The sequence below is a fragment of the Triturus cristatus genome, chromosome 10 (genome assembly GCF_964204655.1).
Source record: "Triturus cristatus chromosome 10, aTriCri1.1, whole genome shotgun sequence".
In the NCBI taxonomy this organism is placed as follows: domain Eukaryota; kingdom Metazoa; phylum Chordata; class Amphibia; order Caudata; family Salamandridae; genus Triturus; species Triturus cristatus.
The window spans coordinates 1,190,115,125-1,190,142,762 of record NC_140593.1 but is presented as its reverse complement, the minus strand read 5'-3'; the positions used below and the strand labels follow the sequence as shown (position 1 = coordinate 1,190,142,762).

At 49.0% G+C, this 27,638-nt stretch overlaps 1 protein-coding gene across 2 annotated transcripts in view; it reads right to left on the bottom strand.

Annotated features, from left to right (window-relative positions):
• LOC146797003 (uncharacterized) overlaps window positions 1–23,739 on the bottom strand; it is a 166,144-nt gene extending 142,405 nt beyond the window's left edge. For both annotated transcript variants that reach the window (XM_085629601.1, XM_085629600.1), the window contains exon 1: window positions 23,045–23,739. The gene's annotated coding sequence lies outside the window, so the exon portion shown is untranslated. The remainder of the gene's footprint in view (window positions 1–23,044) is intronic.
• Between the last annotated feature and the right edge of the window lie 3,899 nt (window positions 23,740–27,638).

Genomic DNA, 27,638 nt, shown 5'->3' with positions numbered 1-27,638 from the left:
TGGAGCATGCACAAAGAAAACAACGTTCTAAAGTCTACGCAAGAGGCTCAACACAATGGAGCATGCACAAAGAAAACAACGTTCTAGAGTCTACGCAAGAGACTCAACTCAATGGAGCATGCACAAAGAAAACAACGTTCTAGACTCTACGCAAGAGACTCAACTCAATGGAGAATGCACAAAAACAACGTTCTAGAGTCTACGCAAGAGACTCAACTCAATGGAGCATGCACAACAAACAACGTTCTAGAGTCTACGCAAGAGGCTCAACTCAATGGAGCATGCACAAACAAAACAACGTTCTAGAGTCTACGCAAGAGGCTCAACTCAATGGAGCATGCACAAAGAAAACAACGTTCTAGAGTCTACGCAAGAGGCTCAACTCAATGGAGCATGCACAAAGAAAACAACGTTCTAGAGTCTACGCAAGAGGCTCAACTCAATGGAGCATGCACAAAGAAACCAACGTTCTAGAGTCTACGATAGAGACTCAACTCAATGGAGCATGCACAAAGAAAACAACGTTCTAGAGTCTACGCAAGAGGCTCAACTCAATGGAGCATGCACAAAGAAAACAACGTTCTGGAGTCTACGCAAGAGACTCAACTCAATGGAGCATGCACAAAGAAAACAACGTTCTGGAGTCTACGCAACAGGCTCAACTCAATGAAGCATGCACAAAGAAAACAACGTTCTAGAGTCTACGCAAGAGGCTCAACTCAATGGAGCATGCACCAAGAAAACAACGTTCTAGAGTCTACGCAAGAGGCTCAACTCAATGGAGCATGCACAAAGAAAACAACGTTCTAGAGTCTACGCAAGAGGCTCAACTCAATGGAGCATGCACAAAGGAAACAACGTTCTAAAGTCTACCCAAGAGGCTCAACTCAATGGAGCATGCACAAAGAAAACAACGTTCTAGAGTCTACGCAAGAGGCTCAACTCAATGGAGCATGCACAAAGAAAACAACGTTCTAGAGTCTACGCAAGAGACTCAACTCAATGGAGCATGCACAAAGAAAACAACGTTCTAGAGTCTACGCAAGAGACTCAACTCAATGGAGCATGCACAAAAAACAACGTTCTAGAGTCTACGCAAGAGACTCAACTCAATGGAGCATGCACAAAAAACAACGTTCTAGAGTATACGCAAGAGACTCAACTCAATGGAGCATGCACAAAGAAAACAACGTTATAGAGTCTACGCAAGAGGCTCAACTCAATGGAGCATGCACAAAGAAAACAACGTTCTAGAGTCTACGCAAGAGGCTCAACTCAATGGAGCATGCACAAAGAAAACAACGTTCTAGAGTCTACGCAAGAGGCTCAACTCAATGGAGCATGCACAAAGAAAACAACGTTCTAGAGTCTACGCAAGAGGCTCAACTCAATGGAGCATGCACAAAGAAAACAACGTTCTAGAGTCTACGCAAGAGGCTCAACTCAATGAAGCATGCACAAAGAAAACAACGTTCTAGAGTCTACGCAAGAGGCTCAACTCAATGGAGCATGCACAAAGAAACCAACGTTCTAGAGTCTACGATAGAGGCTCAACTCAATGGAGCATGCACAAAGAAAACAACGTTCTAGAGTCTACGCAAGAGGCTCAACTCAATGGAGCATGCACAAAGAAAACAACGTTCTAGAGTCTACGCAAGAGACTCAACTCAATGGAGCATGCACAAAGAAAACAACGTTCTAGAGTCTACGCAAGAGGCTCAACTCAATGGAGCATGCACAAAGAAAACAAAGTTCTAGAGTCTACGCAAGAGGCTCAACTCAATGGAGCATGCACAAAAAACAACGTTCTAGAGTCTACGATAGAGACTCAACTCAATGGAGCATGCACAAAAAACAACGTTCTAGAGTCTACCATAGAGACTCAACTCAATGGAGCATGCACAAAGAAAACAACATTCTACAGTCTACGCAAGAGGCTCAACTCAATGGAGCATGCACAAAAAACAACTTTCTAGAGTCTACGCGAGAGGATCAACTCAATGGAGCATGCACAAAGAAAACAACGTTCTAGAGTCTACGCAAGAGGCTCAACTCAATGGAGCATGCACAAAAAACAACGTTCTAGAGTCTACGCAAGAGACTCAACTCAATGGAGCATGCACAAAAAACAACGTTCTAGAGTCTACGGTAGAGACTCAACTCAATGGAGCATGCACAAAAAACAACGTTCTAGAGTCTACGATAGAGACTCAACTCAATGGAGCATGCATAGAAAAAAACTTTCTACAGTCTACGCAAGAGGCTCAACTCAATGGAGCATGCACAAAAAACAACTTTCTAGAGTCTACGCAACAGGCTCAACTCAATGGAGCATGCACAAAGAAAACAACGTTCTAGAGTCTACGCAAGAGGCTCAACTCAATGGAGCATGCACAAAAACAACGTTCTAGAGTCTACGATAGAGACTCAACTCAATGGAGCATGCACAAAGAAAGCAACGTTCTAGAGTCTACGCAAGAGGCTCAACTCAATGGAGCATGCACAAAGAAAACAATGTTCTAAAGTCTACGCAAGAGGCTCAACTCAATGGAGCATGCACAAAGAAAACAGCGTTCTAAAGTCTACGCAAGAGGCTCAACTCAATGGAGCATGCACAAAAAACAACGTTCTAGAGTCTACGATAGAGACTCAACTCAATGGAGCATGCACAAAGAACAACGTTCTAGAGTCTACCATAGAGACTCAACTCAATGGAGCATGCACAAAGAAAACAACATTCTTGAGTCTACGCAAGAGACTCAACTCAATGGAGCATGCACAAAAAACAACGTTCTAGAGTCTACGATAGAGACTCATCTCAATGGAGCATGCACAAAAAACAATGTTCTAGAGTCTACGATAGAGACTCAACTCAATGGAGCATGCACAGAAAAAAACTTTCTACAGTCTACGCAAGAGGCTCAACTCAATGGAGCATGCACAAAAAACAACTTTCTAGAGTCTACGCGAGAGGATCAACTCAATGGAGCATGCACAAAGAAAACAACGTTCTAGAGTCTACGCAAGAGGCTCAACTCAATGGAGCATGCACAAAAAACAACGTTCTAGAGTCTACACGAGAGGATCAACTCAATGGAGCATGCACAAAAAACAACGTTCTAGAGTCTACGCGAGAGGATCAACTCAATGGAGCATGCACGAAAAACAACGTTCTAGAGTCTACGATAGAGACTCAACTCAATGGAGCATGCACAAAGAAATCAACTTTCTAAAGCCTACGCAAGAGGCTCAACTCAATGGAGCATGCACAAAAAACAACTTTTTAGGGCCTCGGCCAAGAGACACAGATCAAAAGCGCAAGCACAGAGAAGTGCCGGTAGGGGTGAAACACTGAAAATCCAGCAATCTTTTCACTGTGCTTTGGTAATTGGTTGTATCATGTGGCAGCAGAGCCAAAGTATTAATAGAAAAGCACAAGTAACAGAGAATAGCAGACAGGAACTCTTTTGTGTCTCGGAATTACATGTAAATGAGAAAAACATGCGATCACTGGCAGATTTTGGCATGTCAGTCACGGAATGCCATTCCTGTGGGCTGTCTCAATAAGAGAGGGACATTGACGCATGAAGTGGGCGCATCCATTGTCCACTCTGTGTATGCTGCCCTGTGGGCCAATCCGAAATAAGAATGACAGGACAAGTAACCAATGGCTAAAGTGGCTGTTTTAGCCCCCTTATCTGTATAGATGTACTCTTTGTGGATGTATTCCTTACAATATATTTTGCATGAATGGTGCAAATGCCATTACACATCAAACCTTAAAAGACACGCTCAGTGCGGATCTTCTCGTCTTATCAGGAAACACGAAAAAACCTTGCAAAATGCCCAAAGTATGCAAAAAAATCTGCCTAGAAATTAAAATAACAGCATATCTCCACCACTCCAGAGGGCAATCTAGTCCATATCACCAGGTTGGATAAACCTCCTTGCAAACCGAACAAACGACAGAAGGTGACATCCCAGCCATCCGGCGTGCAGAGAAGGGTGGCGGGCAGTTAGCCAGGAGCACACACTTGTGGCACTCCCATGCTCCTGCGTATGCACATTAGTGAAACTTTCATCTACAAACTAAGATACTTCCTAAGGGACCAGCTAAGGCATGAACATGTTATGGCTATATAATGAGCTGCCATTGCAAATATTCCAGGACACTGGAACTCAGTTTTGATTACCAGGGGAACTTCAATATTCACTTTTGAAAGACTCATATTTGCACAAACCCATAGCAGATGTACACATTCAGTAGAAACCATTTGACAGCAGTGAACTGCAGTTTCCACCAGGGTGTTGGAAAGGTAGCATATCTTCTGTTATAGCTAATCTGCATGGCTGCATCACCTATGCGAGTTGGCCGCCCTCACTGCTTCCCCTAAAGCTTTGATGCTAAGGGATTTCACAAAATATAAACAAGCAGAACCCCTGCAGGTGGTGATCTGCCTGCAAGGGCCTGGGGTCTTGCTCTGGAGCTATTAGGTCCACATGTTGCATTGCAGGGTTGTAGTGCTGTAGGAACTAAAACCCTTCCACCTTGGGTTGGAACCACACCTGCCACAGATAGCTGGCAGTAGAGGTGTGGGGGATATCTGGGGCGTGTTGTACTGTGGCAGTTGAATGGTACCCAGACGTTGCAGCCCCTTGCCACAAAGCCCAACCAGCCCTACTGTAGAAGACAAATCTTCTATCTACACAAAAGCACAAAAGATGATGGGAGGATGCTTGCAGTAAGTCTTGCTTGGGTACCATTTAAACTCAACGTTCTTTTGCCCACCATGCCATCTCAGATTAGACCCAGCCGTATGCAAATCAGTCTTTACCCTGCTCCAATAGGAACCGTCCAGCCCAAACTGCCAAACTAGGCCCTCCCCTACCTAGAAAATAAGCAACCCAAAACTGGTTTCACTGATTAGAGCTCTTCGGTTGGGTGTAGCTTGGTTCCAGTGGCACAATGAGCATAGGGACTCACATCTGGGCATACCCTTTGCCACTTGGGGTGTCACATCAAACTCACAAAAGGTGATGAGAGGATGCTTGCAATAAGTCTAACACCTGGAAATCACTCGGGATAGCATTCCAACCCATCTTTCTTTTGCCCACCATGCCACCTCAGATTAGTCCCACTCTAGGTGGCATGGGAATGCCCAGACGTGGGTACCAAGCTTACTGTTTCATTGGAACCAACCTGGCTGATGCGCCCATAACTAGGGTGAAAACAGTCCTGGGTTGCTTGTGTTCTGGTTCAGGGTGGACCTTGCCTTGAAGTTGGGCTGGACTGTTCCCATGAGGAGCAGGTTCAAGACTGATTTGCATACGGCTGGGTCCAAACTGAGGTGGCATGGTGAGCAATAGAATAATGGATTTGGATGCTACCCCTGGCGATTGCTTCTGATTAGACAAATCACAAGCATTCCTCCAAATCACTCTGTTTTAATATTTAATAAAAGTGTAATTGAAAGGTGAAGTTGGATTTTTAATAAATATTTAGATAAAGTACATTTTATACAGTTAACTTTTCTCTGCCTAAAGCTGCTAGAGGCTAATTTACATTAGCTCTCCAGCAGCTGTGAAACAAGTACTTGACCTTAACGAGGTGTGAAAAATCCTGCCAGAGCAGGGACAGTGGCCTGGTAATGGGAGAAATGTGTGTGTTTCATATGCCACCCTAAGCGGCATGGGTATACCCCGATGTGAGCCCTGTGCTTTCCGTGTCACTGGTACCAAGCTGTTCCTGGCTGATGAGTCCATAACTAGGGCGAAACTGGCCCTGGGTTACTTGTTTTCTGGTTCAGGGAGGACCTGGCCTGACAGTTCAGGCTGGACGGTTCCTCGAGCGATTGCCAGTGGTTAGTCAAACTGCAAGCATTCCTCTCATCACCTTTTGTATGTTTCTATCCCCCCACCTGTCCATCTCTCTTAACCCCTTCCTGGCTCTGACTTCCGTCCAGCCTCTAGCTCTAACCCCCTACCTGTCTGCCCCTATCCCCCTATCTGTCTGTCTCTGTCACCCCACCCATCCTCTGTGTCTATCTCCTCTCTGCTCCCTGTCTGCCTCTGTCTCCATTCCAGAATCTGCTTCACTCTCCCCTATTTGTCCTTCTCCACTTTAGCCTAAATCTCTTTCCACACCCTACCTCTCTCTAACCCTTCATTGTACTTATTTCTATTTCTCTCTTTCCTCCTTCCTTCTCAGTCTCCTCTGTCGTGCCTCTGTATCTTTCTCTCCCTCCTCGCTCTCTCCCTTCTGTCCTCTCCCTCCACTCACCTACCTGCCCCTCTTTCCTGTCCCTACTGCCTCTGTCTATAAGCAGATGACGCCACGCCCCTTCCTTCGCTGAGATCATCGATGCCTTCATGACTTGACCCAATATTGTCAATTAAAAGGTCCAACTATCAATGGCGGAAAAACTTCTTGAGAGTTGGCTCTTTCCAGCCCCTCAACAATCGTTCCCAATAAATGGTCAAACATTGGAGAAGCTTGCGGTGTTTGATGATATATGGAGCACACACAGGAACCTATAATAACTGAAAGAAGGGGTGCTTTCTTCGGGGTACACATTGCCTGATGTTTCTCATTATGCACAAGGCTCTCTGGATCAGAAATAAATCACTATTCGTTTTGAGTTTCCATAATTGATTCTTAGTAATTATTTCAAGAAGAGATATAATTTGATATTATTGTCCCCCACAAGAAACAAAAGTACATAACATCTCAATGTTTTATGTAATAAATGTGTTTAAATCTGTACATTTATATTTAGATGTTTTGTGACTGAACCCTCATGAGGCCACAGTCTTGCCACGGGCGGCGTGTGCACATGACGGCGTGGTTCCGTCATGCTGCGGCCGCTCCGCCTACGCGGCACTAATTCCCCGCCTGTGCGGGCGAAATGAAGAGTGGGCGGAGTCGTGACGGAACCACGCCGTCATGAGCACAGCTCGCCCGTGACTCATGACGGCGTGGTTCCGTCACGAGCATGGCGGCGCCGCGCTCACCCCACACCCCCCCCCAGCGCCGCGGCAGAATTTGCGCCGCGGCGAAGGGGTTAATATAATTTCAAGTGAATCAATCAGTCACCTAGACTTTCAGCTTAGGGGTACATTCTTTGGGGCAGATTTATGACAAGCTTTGCACCGTTGCAGTGTCACCAAAGGTGACGCAGACTGGCACGAAGTGTTGAATTGGGATTTCTTTTGAAGTGCAAAACTGGCTTTGCCCTGGAAAGTAGCTCTAAAGGCCCTTGTGTTGAGGGGGCGTCTCATGGGTGGTACATGGGCGTTCACAGGCAATCTCCCATGGTTTGCGGTGCAACACCCTAGCACGCCTTTGCACCAAAACTTTACACCTCCTTGAAACAGGCATAACTTTTGAAAAAGTCTTCTTTTCTCAAAACTTTTCAAACATTGCATGTGTGATCCACTGTAGAGCACAGACACAACGTTAGAAACGTTTTAAATTATGTCTAAACATAGTATTTTGTACTGTGATTAGACAAAACTCAGATCTCTCTAGCAAGTGCATTAACCACTAGAGCTTTCTTACTATTATTTTTATACGCGAAAAATTGTTGAGCACACAAAGATCTCTGCAGCGGGTCCTGCAAAGTGTTTCAAAATGCAACCTGTTTGTGGTTAACTGAGTTGCCAAAACAGATTTACATTCAAATGTTTTGTTGTTGACAATTTCTGTTTGGCTGAGTTTAAAAAAAAATAAAGATATAAGTTGACTGTCAGACTCCACTCTGAGAGATTGCACCTTTTTTCAATTGCCACACCTGGGCCTCCGATTTATGGCATTCCAGAGTAACTTTTTTCTACCTCCAGGAATTAACAAGTGATGATTTACACAGCAGAGCTACCTCTCATAAAACAAAAGTGGTAAAGGGCAGTGCCCTACACAGTAGAATTATCCCTCATGTGGCAGACATTATTGAGTGCACCTTACACAGCAGAGCTATCTCCCAAATGACAAATGAATTAAATACCCATGGCTTATACGGCAGAGCTGTCCCTCATGTTACGGGGTAGGCAATGGAAGATACCTTAGATAGCAGAGCTTCAGAGGTAAAGGCCGAAGTCTTCTACAGCAGAGCTATGCTTTAGAGGAGTTAAAGGCGGATGACTTACACAGCAGAGCTATCCCTCATATGACATGGCAGTTAATGGAGGTAAGGCGTTTGATTCAACAGAGCGATCCGGCACATAACAGAAGACTTTATACAGCAGAGCTATCTCTCATGTAACAAGGTAGGTAACGAAGGATGTCTTAGTAAACCTGTGGAGGAAAATGTTGTGGTCTTTTACAGCAGAGCTATTGTTTACATGACAGGGAAAGATAAAGAGGGATGCCTTACACAGCGGAGCTATCCTTCACGTGACAGAGGAAGTTAAAGGACGGTGCCTTACACAGCGGAGCTATCCTTCCCATGACAGAGGAAGTTAAAGGGTGATGCCTTACACAGCGGAGCTATCCTTCACGTGACAGAGGAAGTTAAAGGACGGTGCCTTACAGAGCGGAGCTATCTTTTCCATGACAGGGGAAGTTAAAGGGTGATGCCTTACACAGCGGAGCTATCCTTCACGTGACAGAGGAAGTTAAAGGACGGTGCCTTACACAGCGGAGCTATCCTTCCCATGACAGAGGAAGTTAAAGGACGGTGCCTTACACAGCGGAGCTATCCTTCAAGTGACAGAGGAAGTTAAAGGACGGTGCCTTACACAGCGGAGCTATCGTTCACGTGACAGAGGAAATTAAAGGACGGTGCCTTACAGAGCGGAGCTATCCTTCCCGTGACAGGAGAAGTTAAAGGGTGATGCCTTACAGAGCGGAGCTATCCTTCCCGTGACATGGGAAGTTAAAGGACGGTGCCTTACAGAGCGGAGCTATCCTTCCCGTGACAGAGGAAGTTAAAGGACGGTGCCTTACAGAGCGGAACTATCCTTCTCGTGACAGGGGAAGTTAAAGGGTGCTGCCTTACAGAGCGGAGCTATCGTTCATGTGACAGAGGAAGTTAAAGGACGGTGCCTTACAGAGCGGAGCTATCCTTCCCGTGACAGGGAGAGTTAAAGGGTGATGCCTTACACAGCGGAGCTATCCTTCACGTGACAGAGGAAGTTAAAGGACGGTGCCTTACAGAGCGGAGCTATTGTTCACGTGACAGAGGAAGTTAAGGGACGGTGCCTTACAGAGCGGAGCTATCCTTCCCGTGACAGGGGAAGTTAAAGGGTGATGCCTTACAGAGCGGAGCTATCCTTCACGTGACAGAGGAAGTTAAAGGACGGTGCCTTACAGAGCGGAGCTATCCTTTCCATGACAGGGGAAGTTAAAAGGTGATGCCTTACACAGCGGAGCCATCCTTCACGTGACAGAGGAAGTTAAAGGGCGGAGCGGAGCTATCCTTCCAATGACAGGGGAAGTTAAATGGTGATACCTTACACAGCGGAGCTATCCTTCACATGACAGAGGAAATTAAAGGACGGTGCCTTACAGAGCGGAGCTATCGTTCACTTGACAGAGGAAGTTAAAGGACGGTGCCTTACAGAGAGGAGCTATCCTTCCCATGACAGGGGACGTTAAAGGACGGTGCCTTACACAGCGGAGCTATCTCGAGTTAAAGGGACATGCAATAAAAAACACAAATACCCTTCATATGACACAGTAGTTAAAGATGCATGCTTCTACAACGGGGTTACTTTGAATACTTCATGATAAGATCAGCTCTCCACAGCCGCTGGGGGCCCAGTTTTTATCGCTCCACTGATAAAGCCGTTCCTCCACAGCTTTGTGGCTATTGGAATTACATTCCTATAGTAAGACCATCTCTCCTCAGCCCCTGTGTGCTTTATCGCATTTCTCTGGTAACACAATTTCTTCTCATCCCTGTGTGCTCCGTTACAGCATCTCTGATAAGACAATTTCTCCTCACCCCCTCTGCTTGCGATGTTATAACAACTCTGATGAGACCACCTCTCCTCAGTCACTGGAAGCTCTCCTAAAATATAATATTAGAGAATCCCTCCTCAGACCCTGTATGTTCTCTTATAACATCTCTGATAAGACAATCTCTCTTCAGCCCTTGTGTGCGATGTTATAACAACTCTGATGAGATCATCTCTCCTCAGCCACTGGAAGCTCTCCTAAAATATCATATTAGAGAATCCCTCCTCAGCCCCTGTGTGCTCTGTTATAACATCTCTGATAAGACAATCCATCCTCAGCCCCTGTGTGCTCTGTTATAACATCTCTGATAAGACAATCCCTCCTCAGCCCCTGTGTGCTCTGTTATAACATCTCTGATAAAAGAATCCTTCCTCAGCCCCTGTGTGCTCTGTTATAACATCTCTGATAAGACAATCTCCCCTCAGCCCCCGTGTGCTCCGTTATAATATCTCTAAGAGAATCTCTCCTCAGCCCTTGTGTGCTCTGTTATATTATCTCTAAGAGAATCTCCTCTCAACCCATATGTGCTCTGTTATAATATCTCTAAGAGAATCTCTCCTCAGCCCTTGTGTGCTCTGTTATAATATCTCTAAGAGAATCTCCCCTCAGCCCCCGTGTGCTCTGTTATAATATCTCTAAGAGAATCTCTCCTCAGCCCTTGTGTGCTCTGTTATATTATCTCTAAGAGAATCTCCTCTCAACCCATATGTGCTCTGTTATAATTGCTCTAAGAGATTCTCTCCTCAGCCTCGGTGCACTCTGCTATGACATCTCTAAGAGAATCCCTCCTCAGCCCCTGTGTATTCTGCTATGACATCTTTACACGAATCCCTCCTCAGCCCCTGTGTATTCTGCCTGCTATGACATTTCTAAGAGAATCCCTCCTCAACCCCTGTGTATTCTGCTATGACATTTCTAAGAGAATCTCTCCTCAGCCCCTGTGTATTCTGCGATCACATTTCTAAGAGAATCCCTCCTCAGCCCCTGTGTATACTGCTATGACATCTCTTAGAGAATCCCTCCTCAGCCCCTGTGTATTCTGTTATAATATCTCTAAGAGAATCTCCCCTCAGCCCATATGTGCTCTGTTATAATGACTCTCTAAGAATCTCTCCTCAGCCTCGGTGCACTCTGCTATGACATCTCTGAGAGAATACCTTCTCAGCCCCTGTGTATTCTGCTATGACATCTCTAAGAGAATCCCTCCTCAGCCCCTGTGTATTCTGCTATGACATCTCTAAGAGAATACCTCCTGAGCCCCTGTGTATTCTGCTATGACATATCTAAGAGAATCCCTCCTCAGTCCCTGGGTATTCTGCTATGACATCTCTAAGAGAATACCTCCTCAGCCCCTGTGTATTCTGCTATGACATTTATAAGAGAATCTTTCCTAAGCCCCTGTGTATTCTGCTATGACATTTCTAAGATAATCTCTCCTCAGCCTCGGTGCATTCTGCTAGGACATCTCTAAGAGAATACCTCCTCAGCCCCTGTGTATTCTGCTATGACATTTATAAGATAATCTTTCCTAAGCCCCTGTGTATTCTGCTGTGACATTTCTAAGAGAATCTCTCCTCAGCCTCGGTGCATTCTGCTAGGACATCTCTAAGAGAATACCTCCTCAGCCCCTGTGTATTCTGCTATGACATCTCTAAGAGAATCCCTCCTCAGCACCGGTGTATTTTGCTATGACATTTCTAAGAGAATCTTTCCTAAGCCCCTGTGTATCCTGCTATGACATCTCTAAGAGAATCCCTCCTCAGCACCGGTGTATTCTGCTATGACATTTCTAAGAGAATCTTTCCTAAGCCCCTGTGTATTCTGCTATGACACTTCTAAGAGAATCCCTCCTCAGCACCGGTGTATTCTGCTATGACATCTCTAAGAGAATCCCTCCTCAGCCCCTGTGTATTCTGATATGACATCTCTTCGAGAATCCCTCCTCAGCTCTTGTGTGCTCTGGTATGACATCTCTGATGAGAGAATATTTCGTCAGTCCATGCCTGCTCTGCTAAAACATCTCTGATAGGAGAATCGTTCCTCAGAAGCTAAGAGAATCTTTCCTCAGGCCTCGTGTGTTGTTATTCATCGCTGATAAGAGAATCTCTCCTCAGCCAGTGTGTGCAGTGGCATCATCTGATAAGAGAATCTCCTCAGCCCCTATGTGCTTTGTTACATCACCCCGCACAGCCTGTGTGGCTTCATATAGCCTTTCTCTAATAAGACAATCTCTCCGTGGCCACGCCCCACGGCTCTACACAAAGAAAACTTTATGCGCAGATGGGGGCCCCTATCCAGCAGCCCCCCGAGGTCAGGGTCGGCCTCTCCCCTCCACTTGGAGGGACTACCCAATGCAAACACTGGCTCTCTTTTCCAACCCTGTGTCTCCAGCAATCACTGGCAATCGGGATTCCAGCGCGTGCCACCGCCTGGTGACGTCATTCATTACATGACCCCTGTAAACCCTTAATGACAGGGCTCTTTGCAGACACCTTCAGCGTGACACTGGGGCCGTTACTGGAATTCAGGAAACATAACAGTTTGCATGTGCAGTAAAGGGGCCTGCGTCAGGCATGAGACACAGGCACATCTGTGTTTACTGCTCACAGGTTTATGGACTTGTGTAAGAGCCCGGAAGTGGCCAACCTGCAGCACGAGGCGCTCTATGAGCACAGATTAAAACAAAGTAAATCATTTTAAATGTTTGCAGGATACAAATTCCGGGCCAGATTAGGTTGTTTGTTTCAGAGCTAAAACTGCAAACGTTTAATTTAATCTTTAGCTCTGCACCAGAAAAAGACCCCATACAAAAGAGAGATCATGACACGAGTATATCGGTGTATGGTAACGTGAATCACGGGAATGAACATGTATTTGCGTGAAGCAAAGAATTGTAGAATAATATTGGTAAAAGTTAAAAGGTCAGGTGACAGTTGCACTGTCAAGCCAGACCTAAAAATCCCTGTAGCTCAATGACTGCTCCCCTACGATCTGTGCTGCTGCCAGAGAAAAACAAAATACATGATCTAGTTATATAGACATTTTAATAGCATTGCAATGTTATGTGTGTGCCCCTGAAAATTCAAGCTCAGGCAGCTGGATAAACAAAGTGATCACAGTTGTATGGATGGGAGCACTTTTTTTGTGGAAGCACACAACCTCTGCCCAATCAAAACATGTACGCCTGGCGCCCAACAGCCAGAACCCCTCTCTAGTGATGCTCACATAATTGCCTGGTGACCGCTGCGCTGTCAAGCCAGACCCTAAAAGGAGAGTGGTACATGGATGGTTTTATATTAGAAGATACATCGAGGCCTTACGAGAGACTTTGGCCCTTGTCATTTTGCCTCGAAAAAGGCCACAAACCTCCTCTATGACTTCAGATTCCATGACTGTAATCGCAGTTTCATTTGTATAGTGCTTCATACCCCTTTGTAAGACGTCAAAGCGCAATATCGGATGTGTAGCATCGCTTGACACTGCACAGGAGGAAAGGTGAGTGAGTGACAGAATACAGGGGTCTGTGTTACAGCAGGGATGGCTTACACACAGGAGCGTCGAGTGCCATCCTAGGCGATGGGAGCACATCTACAGTGTCATGTTGTGTTACGTTGTGTTGCGTTGCATTGTGTTGTGTTGCACTAGGGAGTTTGCTACTGTCAGACAACTGGATTCTTTGACAGGCACCAGTATGACCGGCCCAGCCATACTAAGTGTCCAAGCTCCCTAAAACATGTAGCAAAGGGTCGAGCATGTATGTCTTCGGACCTTTGACTAAATGTAGCTCACGGAGTTAAGTCAGGAAGGTTCCACTCAGGGCCGGCTCTAGGGTGGTGCGACCGGTGCCACTGCACCGGGTGCTGACTCTTCCAGGGGGCGCCTGTTTGGAAGTATTTTATGGTTTTAAAAGCACCTGCTGCTGCCTCCACACTTTTCATACAAAAATAAAAATGTCAAGATAACTCGGTGATTAATGTTCCTCCTGGAGAGAGAAGGAGTTTTGTCAAGTGAAAGTTTCAACTCATTTTATGGTAGCACAGAGGGTTAATATGCCTGCTGAAAAGAATGAGCACCATACAGATAACAAAGTGCACATAGTTTAAATAGGTCAGTGCTTTTGTCAGAGAGATCCTTTTGTTACTAGCAGTGCGGATGTTAGAATCCTAACATGGCTCAGTGAGCTAATAACTGTCATCAAAGAGCTGCATGCAGACTGCAAGGCAGAGATTAGAGCATCGTGATGTTTCCTCCTTCTTTCATTTTTCTAATTTTTCAAAAAGGGTTTATTTCAGGAAAAAAAACATTATTATTAAATGTAACCCACATCCATGTTTTACATTCTGAGTCTGTGCTTCTCCACACCAAGCACTCTTAAACTAGTCTGTCTACCAGTATGGATGGCATGCGACTCCTACACCTTGATGTCCTCTAGCTTATGTAACATTTCCTATACACTGATTTACACACCTTTGATTGATTGTCTCTGTGTAGTTTGTGATGTAAAGTGCTCTGACACCCTACACTGGTATAGGTGGCGCTATGAAATACATCTGAGAGAGAGTGATTATGGAGACTTCAGGGGTACTGTTAATGGGTAGTAGTCTGGGAGTCTGTAGGGGGGGGCGCCAACAAACATTGTCGCACAGGGCGCCACCAGCACGAAAGTTGACCCTGGTTCCACTTAAATGAAAATACCACTGAAGCAAATGGACACATTAGACATCAGTTACCATCTGCAAAAGTATTGTTAAAAAAACCATATGCTAGCAACTAGGTCCAGTAGAAACCATTTGTAACTGGTGGACTCAGATTTTCACCCTGGGGGCATCAGGGTTCGGAAACACATAGCACTGGCCATTGGAGCTGGACCAATATTCGGAGTGGGGGTGCTGCGATCGATATTAAGCGATTTAAGTCACAGGGTTTGTGAAGACTCAAAGCGCTACATGGATGACAAGTGCAGTAAACGAGCCCCGCCCGTTCAGCAGGAGAATGGTAGTGTTATCCTATGTGTCCAGGGGTGCATTTGGCAGCACACTGCCCCAAAATATAGGATGTCCTTCCAAAACGGCCATGAAATGTGCGCCGGGCATGCAGGTTTACTGGCAAACGTATGTGGGGCCGAAACAATGCGCGGTAGTTTGGTTTTAGTGCCTCTTTGTCGCACAAGTAAAGTGTCTTGCCTTGTTTTGGTCCTATCGAAATCTTTGTCTCATCACACTTCAGAATTAGAAAAAATAACATCTCTTGTTTGCCACTGTATCTTTTTCTAATGTTTGACATGGTCTTTCTTCAATAGCCATTTCCCCTTCACATGCTGCTGATAGATTTCTATAGTTAATTTACAAGTATTTCAATGTTGCGAGACAACATTCCACAGAGAGCATCGCGAAGCTTTCTCCACCAGAGGCAGATTGTCGCCTGGCTGCAAAATTCACTCTCTTTGCAGCAAGAGAAGAGACAAGGAAATATCTGTTAACAAGTCGAAAAACATAAGCAGCAATTTGTCAGAAGGCATTCCTGACACGTGTCCTCTGCCTTTGAATGCACGACAAAGGCTGCAGATTAAGAACACAACCAAAGGCCCATTTAATCACCATTCGCCTTTTGAACTCCTGCTGGGTTGTTCTGGGGGTGCTGCAGCCCCCCTAGTTCCAGAACCTCTGATGCTGGCCGGGGTCTCTGCAGAGCAGGAGATGCTGCGGTCGTGAATTTTAAAATAAAATGCACTTTGATGAACTCAAGCTGTGCGTTTAACAATTTAGAAAACATTTGAGCCAACTTTATTTTACTGTCCCATACTGAAACATCACACACCCCAGTCAGGCCCTCTTGGAGTTTATGAGCTCTCGGATTCTCTGTCTATGGTGTTTTTTCAATAAGGTGGGGGTGTTTCATAATTTTGTCTCCAGCACCCACAGTTTCTCACATTTCATTTTCGAAGCACCTAGAAGCCAATGAACTCACTCTCTGCGCTACATGAACAGCATACTGGGTCCTTGTGGTGTATTTGAACCAGGGACACCATTAATTGGAAACAGACAATAAAGAAACAAATAAGGGCTAACGCACGCCTGGGGGTAGTGGATGGAATGTGTTAATCTTAGCCTGTCGGTCATTGATCTGGGCAGGTCCCATCCTATGGATTTTCTGCTCACTCTCTCATTATAGAAAGGGACCCTATACAATCCAATCCTGGCCTTGCCCCCAAGGGGACGTTTCACCTCAAACTGCCAGACCACGCCCCCTCTCCAAGGAAGCCCAGCACCAGACATGTTTCTACCAAGTTGGCCCTCATCAGCGCAGTGAAAGGAAACTTGAGGGGACCCCCCTGCAAAGTACATGGAGCCAAGCCCCCCCCCCCCTTCTGGATTCAACCAGGAGCTCTCAGGCCAGAGTACTGTGCTGAGGGGGCCCCCTGCAAAGTACATGGAGCCAAGCCCCCCCCCTTCTGGATTCAACCAGGAGCTCTCAGGCCAGAGTACTGTGCTGAGGGGGCCCCCTGCAAAGTACCTGGAGCCAAGCCCCCCCCCTTCTGGATTCAACCAGGAGCTCTCAGGCCAGAGTACTGTGCTGAGGGGGGCCCCCTGCAAAGTACCTGAAGCCAAGCCCCCCCCCTTCTGGATTCAACCAGGAGCTCTCAGGCCACAGTACTGTGCTGAGGGGGCCCCCTGCAAAGTACATGGAGCCAAGCCCCCCCTTCTGGATTCAACCAGGAGCTCTCAGGCCAGAGTACTGTGCTGAGGGGGGCCCCCTGCAAAGTACCTGGAGCCAAGCCCCCCCCTTCTGGATTCAACCAGGAGCTCTCAGGCCAGAGTACTGTGCTGAGGGGGCCCCCTGCAAAGTACCTGGAGCCAAGCCCCCCCCCCCCTTCTGGATTCAATCACGAGCTCTCAGGCCAGAGTATTGTGCTGAGGGGGCCCCCTGCAAAGTACATGGAGCCAAGCTCCCCCCCCTTCTGGATTCAACCAGGAGCTCTCAGGCCAGAGTACTGTGCTGAGGGGGCCCCCTGCAAAGTACCTGGAGCCAAGCCCCCCCCCCTTCTGGATTCAACCAGGAGCTCTCAGGCCAGAGTACTGTGCTGAGGGGGGCCCCCTGCAAAGTACCTCGAGCCAAGCCCCCCCCCCCCACTTTCTGGATTCAACCAGGAGCTCTCATGCCAGAGTACTGTGCTGAGGGGGCCCCCTGCAAAGTACATGGAGCCAAGCCCCCCCTTCTGGATTCAACCAGGAGCTCTCAGGCCAGAGTACTGTGCTGAGGGGGCCCTTGCAAAGTACCTGGAGCCAAGCCCCCCCCCTTCTGGGTTCGACCAGGAGCTCTCAGGCCAGAGTACTGTGCTGAGGGGGCCCTTGCAAAGTACCTGGAGCCAAGCCCCCCCCCCCTTCTGGATTCGACCAGGAGCTCTCAGGCCAGAGTACTGTGCTGAGGGGGGGCCCCTGCAGTTCGGGCCTCCCGCACTGTGTGGGGCTGCACCTCTGATTTACCGCTAGTGCCCCAGCCCCTGTGACACACCATAGAAAACAGTTGGTTCCGTTGAGTAATACAATTGCTGTGATTTATGTATTAAATACAAAAGCAACAATGAATCGCAATTTCTTATCAATGAATGAAAAACAATTTTTAGAACACACAGGGAGAAGAAAATTTGACAAAAACAGAGGTTTTCTTTTTTATAAATACATACTATGCCACCAATGTATGTCATGTACATAGTGCACCACTGATGTCACTGGTCACCACATGTCACTTCTTCTCAACATTCACCTTTGTATCGTGGCGATACATCTGTCTTTGTTTCAGCCATATTCATATTTGTGATCTTATTGAAATCACAAAAGAGTAAATCAACTCTTTTCGTCAATTTTTCTTCTCCTGGTGTGTTCTTATCCAAAAATTGTTTTTCATTGTTGATAACAAATTGCGATGCATCGTTGCTTTTATATTTAATGTATAAATCACAGCAATTCATACTCAACGGCACCAGCTGTTTTCTACATCACTTATACCCAGGTTCCGAGGGACACAGGGTCGCCCCATTAACTCTAAAGGCCTGTGACACACCACGCAAGGGACTCACGTTTGTGCGGACACAACACACTTAGGGTCTCTCCCTCAGTGAAACAAAAACAGTGCCAGGTGGAATGATTGACTTCATCTCAATCACTGAAATCCCTCTGAGCCGCATTCCGGTTCATCGTTTTTAGCTCATCTACGCCATTTCAGACAGGCACCGGCGGTATGCAAATCAGCCTGGCTCCCAGCATGCAAGGGACAGTCCAGGCTGAATGGCCAGACCGGGGCTCCACAAAACAGAAAGACGGCATTCCCAATAGTGTTTTTATCCTTGTTACAACAAGAGTTGCACTATCCCATCCAGGGTGGTGTCCCTCTATGCGCACAGCGTTGTGGGGTAACAAAGTTACCAATTTTCGTTCTGGTTAAACCAAAGTTCATTTATTCATGATTAGAAATTAGAAATTGTTACGCCTCATCAGTGGGGTGCGGGTTGAGTCCCTGTGGCACAGTGAGCGGACAGACCACAGACAAGTGCCTGGGCACACTTGGCACACTTGTAGCACAAACAGCTTGAATTACTAGGAACCATTGGCCACTATGTGGGACGCAAATCTGTCCCGAATTGTGTTACTCAGAGTTCAGGGTTGAGGCATATTCAGGTTAAGTAGTTGCTGCTGTGACTTTAGAAAGCAACAAAGGACAATAACATGACAACCGTGAAGAGGTGGAACCGGAACATTGCAGAAATAGACTCTTTCAATATTAAAGAATATAACTCACATAAGGAAGTTAAAAGGTTAGTTATAGGTAATTTAGCTTTGAGGCTATGGTAAGGGTTCAAGTTAAAGTATAGTAAAAAGGTACAATTGGGATTAGGGCTGGAAGTTAGGAGTTGGAAGACATTAATGCAAGGGTGAGTTTGGGTGAAGCTTATGTACAAGTCCCTTGCCCCACCAGTGCGTCACTTTTAATATGGGAAAAAGTGACGTACCGGCGGCGCAAGGGGCTTGTAAATAAGCCCCTATGTTTTCTAGGAATTTGTTAAAGTTTGTTGGTTACAGATCTGTATGATTAATTGAATGTTTAGCTGTAGAGGGCTGATTGTAGGCATCTTTCCACAGTGTCATTTGTGTTGCTATTGTCTCCCTTGTAAAAGCATAAGCACAAACCAGTCTTGGCCTTACCCCAGTGGGGAGAGTGGGGCAGTCCATCGTGAACCCCATCCACTCCGGCATGAACACAAAACTCCAAACATGTTTCGGCCATGTTGGGCCTCACCAGTGAAGGGCAGATATGCACCTGTAGCGCCCTTGTCTGGACACGCCAGTGCCGCTTAGAGCCACTCACAAGAGAGGAATAGAAATGTCAGCCAATGGCAGGGAACTTTCTGAGAAGGAATTTGACAAAATAATCAACCACATCATTAAACGGTTAAGTGGTGAACACTAGAGTACTTGATGACACTTTAAAAGGGTCAAGTCAGCACTGACAGAAGCCGTTGTGATACCAGAACCCAATGGTTATAAGGTATAAGGCAACCCCAAAGTGAAAATTCAACTCTATCAACTTATTAGAACATTAGAATGTTGAGAGCTCCATTGAAATCCACCAGTAATTGAATATGTCGTATGGAAGTCCGACTTGGGTACATTTGTATTGTATTGTATTGTAATTGCATTTGTATAGCGCTTACTACCCCTGACGAGGCATCGAAGCGCTTTTCGGCGAGTAGCATGCTACTCCAGGACCCATAGAGGATTAGTGTTGAATTAGTATAGTGGAACAATGAAGTAAATTTTAAGTGGTGGATATTAGTCAGTTGTTTGGAGTGAGAAGGATAGCGGAGGGATAGAAGGGAAAGAACTGTTTGCATTCATATAGCGCCTGTCACCCCTGATGGGGTGTTGAAGCGCTTTCCGGCGAGTAGCAGGCTACTCCGGAACCCATAAAGGATTAGTGTTGAAAATCAGTATAGTGAAATATGAAGTAATTTGAGTGGTGGATGTGTTAGTCAGTTATTTGGATTGAGAAGGGTTGGGGAGGGGGTAAAAAAAGGGCGAAAGGTTTGCATTTATATAGCGCTTGTAACCCTGATGAGGTGTTGAAACGCTTTGTTTGCGAGTAGCTCGCTACTCTGGAGCCCATAAAGGATTAGTGGGGAATTAGTATAGTGAAATATGGAATTAGAGAAGAGGACATGTTAGTCTGTCATTTTGATTGAAAGGATAGTGGAGGGATAGAAGAGTGAAGGATTTCTTTTTTAGGTCATAGCAGTAGGAGGAGGCTTTTGGATGAGTAAAAAGGGTTTTTGGAGGGGAGGAGTCTGAGGGAAGAGTTCAGAAAGGTTTGTTTTGGGAGATCGGTATATAGCAAAAGAAGTGTCAGATGATGCAAGGAGGGGTAGAGTAGGAGAGAGTCAAGAAAGGGTTATTTTGGGGAACATAGTAGTGGTACGGGGTTTGGGATAAATGAGAGAGTGGGTGTAGAGGATATAATGATAGATGTATAAGGTCAGAGATAGGGTAGTGCATTGGAAAGAGCAGCCGCGGTCAGTAGTAGGAGTAACTGCAGGGCAGTGACGTGGGGAGGGGGAGGGGCAGGGTGGGGGTTAGTAAACTATGGATTACGGAGGTTTACAGGTAAGTTTACATATAAATTAATAAAGCGAATTTCGTTGCGTGCACTGCATCGCATTTAGGGATGCAGTGCACGCAACAAAATTTGTTTTATTAATTTATATGTTAACTCACCTTTAAACCTCCGTAATCCATAGTTTACTACCCCCCACCCTGCCCCTCCCCCTCCCCCTCCCCCTCCCCACGTCACCGCCCTGCAGTTACTCCTACTACCGACCGCGGCTGGGAAAGAGTAGTAGAACGAAGTTTAAGATGAGTCAGAAAGTTGGGCTAGAAGATATATTGAGGGAAGTATAGGCTGAGAAATAGAAATGCTTAAATTAGAAGAAAGTGATACATTGTATAGATCCATAAGTACATTGAAAGTATATAGATGCATAAAGGAGGTAAGTATGTGACTTTGTGAGGCTGCAACGTCTCCTGCTATGGGTGAAAATTTGGACTAAGGAGGAAACCGTATCAAATTGCACAATTCTACCTGACTGTCTGGAAAGGGAAACAAGTTTAAAAATTCCACGGATCGCACATATATCTAAGACCTATAATTGGCTGGATCTAAAGGACTTGTTTTTTAACCCTTGTGCCTTTTCTGCCAACTTTTCCAGAACATTGGTGAAATTATTTTTCACTAAATGTGCAGAAGAAATAATGTAAAAAATGCTGGGATGTCTACAGTTGCTGCCCATGATAAGATTCGCACTTATTGCGTCACTGAGCCGTGCTTGACTTGGGTTCATAACTTACACCACAGGCTCCTTCGTATCGACTACGCCTGAATGCCGTTCATTTCCTCGCCCAGGCACGGGTTGCTTGCCGCTAACCTGCCGGTTTGCCATGTGATGGACGCTCTGCACAAAGCACTTTCTCCTTTTTGTAAATTCTATTCCTCCCTAAGGAAAGTGCTTTTTTACCTTTCTGGAAGAATGCGAACTTTAGACCGTGCCGGGCAGTGTTACAATCGTGCCGGGCAGTGTTACAACCGTGTGCCGGCAGTGTTACAACCGTGCCGGCAGTGTTACAACCGTGCCGGGCAGTGTTACAACCATGCCGGGCAGTGTTACAATCGTGCCGGGCAGTGTTACAACCGTGTGCCGGCAGTGTTACAACCGTGCCGGGCAGTGTTACAACCGTGCCGGCAGTGTTACAACCGTGCCGGGCAGTGTTACAATCGTGCCGGGCAGTGTTACAACCGTGCCGGCAGTGTTACAACCGTGCCGGGCAGTGTTACAACCGTGCCGGCAGTGTTACAACCGTGCCGGGCAGTGTTACAACCGTGCCGGCAGTGTTACAACCGTGCCGGACAGTGTTACAACCGTGCCGGCAGTGTTACAACCGTGCCGGGCAGTGTTACAACCGTGCCGGCAGTGTTACAACCGTGCCGAGCAGTGTTACAACCATGCCGGCAGTGTTACAACCGTGCCGGACAGTGTTACAACCGTGCCGGGCAGTGTTACAACAAACACCGCAGACTGTGAAGATGTGCTTTGCGATTGCAACCGATACACAGCGATCGATCGTATGTGCTCTGCAAGTGTCTTATGGATTGATACTTTTGTGCGATGTGTTTCTAGTTTTTTATTCTGATGATTTTATACGACGGTGGATTTTGAGTGTTCTTCGTATGTATTTCCTGTGATTTTATTGTATTGTGAATCTTTTATGATCACTGGATGACCGAACAATGAAGATGATGAAGACAATGGAGTAGCTCTGGGCTTACAATGGCTGGTATGAGCATTCTCCCCAACATTGCCATTGACTTTTTGTTTCTCAGTTTTTAATCAAGAACATACCAATCTTAATGGGTGGACTGTTCTAATAGCCTTATAACCCTTCTGCCTAGTGCTATACCAGCTGTTAAAGGCCCTCTCCCTCGTTATAGGCCCTCGCTTGCAGCTTGGGCCTATAACGAGGGAGAGGGCCTTTAACACCCGGTATAGCCCTCAGCTGCAGCGGGCTATAAGGCTATATTATAGACTGCTTGTGACGTCACACACAGCCGGATGCAATATCATCATGAGGAAGTCAGTACACTGGCCCAGCAAACGTCAGGTCACACCGGAGCAGACCTCCCCAGCAAAGGCTAGGAAGATAGCCAATGGGGTTGAATACCTGCTGCAGGGGGAGCTCGAGGTTCAGCCTGCAGGTTCCAGGAGGGAATGCGAGTGGGCTAACTCTGTCCTTCATCCTTGCAAAGTGAATAAAACCAGAGGGGCTTATTTGCAAGCCCCTATGGGACAAAGTGACGTGCGGCGCAAGGGGTTTGTAAATAAGCCCATAAGGGGCAGATTTACAAGGCCCTTGCGACATTTTTGCGTCACTTTTAACATGGGAAAAGTGACGCAAAAGTGGCGCAAGGGGCTTGTAAATCTGCCCCTATTATTTTAATGGCGAGTCTGAGGCAGGGGGTGGTTCGCGCTGCGGCTGGGCCTCTTACCTGCTCCTTCAGGGGTGTCCCTCCCGCGCAGGTGAAGAGCCGGGGTTGCCGAGGAGAGCCAGCAGGGGGGTTCTGCACCGGTGGAGAGCTCTTCGGCACTTATGGAGGTGGCTTAACACGGATGTGGAGGTGGATGAATAGCGCCTCACGTGCCACAGGCGCTAGAAGCCAGTGCGAGGAGCGTGGCGCCGACGAGGGCACACAGCAGTACGGCAGAAGTGCCAATGACGTGGTTCACGCCTCTGTCGCCGATGCAGGGGTCTGGACCCTCCAGCGGGATGTCTACTTTGAAGAAGAAATGTCTAGCGCCAATCACTCCCGAGCTCCCGTCGCGGCGCCACTCATCCCTCCGTACGCCTCATCTGGCGCTGGCTTCAGCTCAGCCCCGGGCCGCAGGGATGGGGGGCGTGGGACCCCCACTCTCCCCCTGTCTGAGAGCAGCTCTCCGAGCCTCTGTCTCTCTCACATACAACCGCCGTGTGTGCTCCCTGTAGCCCTCGTTCTCTGTCGGCGCTGGTGTTTCTCTGTCGCTCCCTCGTTCTCTCGCACTTTCTTAACCCTTCAATCACCCTGTCTCTCTGTGGCCGTCTCTCTGTGGCCGCCTCTCTCTCCTCCTCTTCTTCGCCACGGCCCTCCGGTCTCCTCTCTTTTAATGCACTTCTTATCTGTCTCTTTCTCCCCTCAGTGCCCCTCTCTCTTTCCCCGCCTTCCGCCCCTCCCTCTCTCACTCCCCGCCCTCTCACCCTTGCGCTGTCGTGTTCTTGCTACTCACTCCCCTTTCTTACTCCGCTGCCGCCTCTCTGACCCTTCCGCGCTCTGTCAGTCCTAGCGCTCTGCACTCTCACTCCTCCGCCCCGATCTCCTTCTCACTGTCCGTCTGTCTCTTCCTAGCTCTCAGTGCCTGTCCCTCCCTCTCTGCCTCTTTCTTGCTCTCAGTGCCTGTCCCTCACTCTCTGCCTCTTTCTTGCTCTCAGTGCCTGTCCCTCACTCTCAGCCTTTCCTTGCTCTCAGTGCCTGTCCCTCACTCTGCCTCTTTCTTGCTCTCGGTGCCTGTCCCTCACTCTGCCTCTTTCTTCTCAGTGCCTGTCCCTCACTCTCAGCCTTTCCTTGTTCTCAGTGCCTGCCCCTCCCCAGGCTCGCTCTGCAGCTGGCTGTCCCTCCCTCTCTGCCTCTTGCCTTTCTCTTTTTCTGCCTTTTTCCTCCCCTCAGCGCTCCCTCAGTGGCCTCTGCCACTACCTCTTACCTCATTCTGCCTCTCGCCTCCCCTCAGAGCTCCCTCAGTGACAGCTCTGCCCGTGCGTCTCACCTCACTCCGCCCCTCTGCCTCTCTTACCCCAGTCTGCCTCTCTTGCCCCAGTCTGCCCCTCTGCCTCTCTTGCCCCAGTCCGCCCCTCTGCCTCTCTTACCCCAGTCTGCCCCTCTGCCTCTCTTACCCCAGTCTGCCCCTCTGCCTCTCTTGCCCCAGTCCGCCCCTCTGCCTCTCTTGCCCCAGTCCGCCCCTCTGCCTCTCTTACCCCAGTCTGCCCCTCTGCCTCTCTTGCCCCAGTCTGCCCCTCTGCCTCTCTTACCCCAGTCTGCCCCTCTTACCCCAGTCTGCCCCTCAGCGCTCCCTCAGTGACAGCTCTGCCCGTGCATCTCACCTCACTCCGCCCCTCTGCCTCTCTTACCCCAGTCTGCCTCTCTTGCCCCAGTCCGCCCCTCTGCCTCTCTTGCCCCAGTCTGCCCCTCTGCCTCTCTTGCCCCAGTCTGCCCCTCTGCCTCTCTTGCCCCAGTCCGCCCCTCTGCCTCTCTTACCCCAGTCTGCCCCTCTGCCTCTCTTACCCCAGTCTGCCCCTCTTACCCCAGTCTGCCCCTCAGAGCTCCTTCAGTGACAGCTCTGCCCGTGCGTCTCACCTCACTCCGCCCCTCTGCCTCTCTTGCCCCAGTCTGCCCCTCTGCCTCTCTTGCCCCAGTCTGCCCCTCTGCCTCTCTTACCCCAGTCTGCCCCTCTGCCTCTCTTGCCCCAGTCTGCCCCTCTGCCTCTCTTACCCCAGTCTGCCCCTCTGCCTCTCTTGCCCCAGTCCGCCCCTCTGCCTCTCTTGCCCCAGTCCGCCCCTCTGCCTCTCTTACCCCAGTCTGCCCCTCTGCCTCTCTTACCCCAGTCTGCCCCTCTTACCCCAGTCTGCCCCTCAGAGCTCCCTCAGTGACAGCTCTGCCCGTGCGTCTCACCTCACTCCGCCCCTCTGCCTCTCTTGCCCCAGTCTGCCCCTCTGCCTCTCTTGCCCCAGTCTGCCCCTCTGCCTCTCTTACCCCAGTCTGCCCCTCTGCCTCTCTTGCCCCAGTCTGCCCCTCTGCCTCTCTTACCCCAGTCTGCCCCTCTGCCTCTCTTGCCCCAGTCCGCCCCTCTGCCTCTCTTACCCCAGTCTGCCCCTCTGCCTCTCTTACCCCTGTCTGCCCCTCTGCCTCTCTTACCCCAGTCTGCCCCTCTTACCCCAGTCTGCCCCTCAGCGCTCCCTCAGTGACAGCTCTGCCCGTGCGTCTCACCTCACTCCGCCCCTCTGCCTCTCTTACCCCAGTCTGCCTCTCTTGCCCCAGTCCGCCCCTCTGCCTCTCTTGCCCCAGTCTGCCCCTCTGCCTCTCTTACCCCAGTCTGCCCCTCTGCCTCTCTTACCCCAGTCTGCCCCTCTTACCCCAGTCTGCCCCTCAGCGCTCCCTCAGTGACAGCTCTGCCCGTGCGTCTCACCTCACTCCGCCCCTCTGCCTCTCTCACCCCAGTCTGCACCTCTGCCTCTCTTACCCCAGTCTGCCTCTCTTACCCCAGTCTGCCCCTCTGCCTCTCTCACCCCAGTCTGCACCTCTGCCTCTCTTACCCCAGTCTGCCTCTCTTACCCCAGTCTGCCCCTCTGCCTCTCTTGCCCCAGTCCGCCCCTCTGCCTCTCTTGCCCCAGTCCGCCCCTCTGCCTCTCTTACCCCAGTCTGCCCCTCTTACCCCAGTCTGCCCCTCAGCGCTCCCTCTTCCCCGGCTGTCCCGGTCGGGGGGCCCTCCTCGCCGTCACTGCCCCCCGAGCGTGCAGCTGAGCGCGGATGGACCTCTCAGGCGGAGGGGGCGTGAGGGAGAGATATCCACTCCTGCCCCGCCGCCGCCGCTGACCCCTCCCTCGGTGGCCCCGGGACCCTCTCGGCTGAAGGCGCCTCTTTCAGGCCTGGGCGCCCGCGGGACTTCAGCCAAAACCCACCAAGGATTTGCTGAATGAGGCGGTTCAACTAATTGGCTTCATGCGGGTGATGCCAGGCCTCAGGAATGTGCTGTCCAACGGCTGCACTGTGCCCTGCGTGCCCGGGCACCGCACGGGGCACGGACCGGCACAGCATGGGGACACAGGCAGGCACAGCATGGGGGCATGACCGGATACTGCACGGGGTACGGACTGACAGCATGGGAGCATGGACTGACAGCATGGGGGGGGGCACGGTCTGGCACAGCACGAGGGCACGGACTGACACAGCATGGGGGCATGGCCAGATATTGCACGGGGCACGGACTGACACGCATGTGCGCATGCACAGATACTGCACAGTGGCATGGACTGGCGCGGCACGGGGCATGGATTAGCACAGCATGGGGGCACGGACTGGCACAGCATGGGGGCACGGCCAGGTACTGCACGAAGGCACGGACTGGCGCCGCATGGGGCACGGATTGGCACAGCATGGGGGTTTGGCCATGGGCTGCTCGGGGGTGGGCAGGCACCGCACGGGGTAACGGGCAGGTACAGCACGAGGCACGGACTGGCACAGCATGCGGTCAAGGTCAGGTACTGCACGGGCATGGAAAGGTACAGCACAGAAGGATGGACAGGGGCATGGACAGGCACTGTACGGGGGCATGGACAGTCACTGCACAGTAACATGCACAGTGGTACGCACAAACACAGCTAAGGGACCTGAACACCACGCTGGGCCGCGGGCAAGTAGCACAGCGAGGCATAGACGTACAATTAACAGGCACATAGAAAGGCAGTGCTCAGGGGCGAGGGCAGGCACTGCATTGATACATTGTCAGACAGTGCACAATGGCATGTAAAGGCAATGCACAGAGGGATAGACAGGCACTGTATTGATACACTGTGAGACAGTGCACAATGGCATGTAAAGGCAGTGCACTGGGGCGAGGGCAAGCACTGCATTGATACATTGTGTGACAGTCCACAATGGCATGTAAAGACAGTGCACAAGGGCATAGGTAGGCACTGCATAGATTCATTTTCAGGCAGTGCACAATGGCATGTAAAGGCAGTGCACAGGGGTGTGGGCAGGCCCCGCATTGATACATTGTCAGGCAGTGCACAATGGCATGTAAAGGCAGTGCACAGAGGGATAGACAGGCACTGCATTGATACATTGTCAGGCAGTGCAAAATGGCATGTAACGGCAGTACACAGGGGTGTGGGCAGGCACTGCATTGATACATTGGGAGACAGTGCACAATGGCAAGGAAAGGCAGGTCACAGGGGGATAGACGGGCACTGCATTGATACAGTCAGACAGAGCACAATGGCATGGAACGGTAGTGCACAGGGGCGCGGGCAGACACTGCATTGATACATTGTGAGAC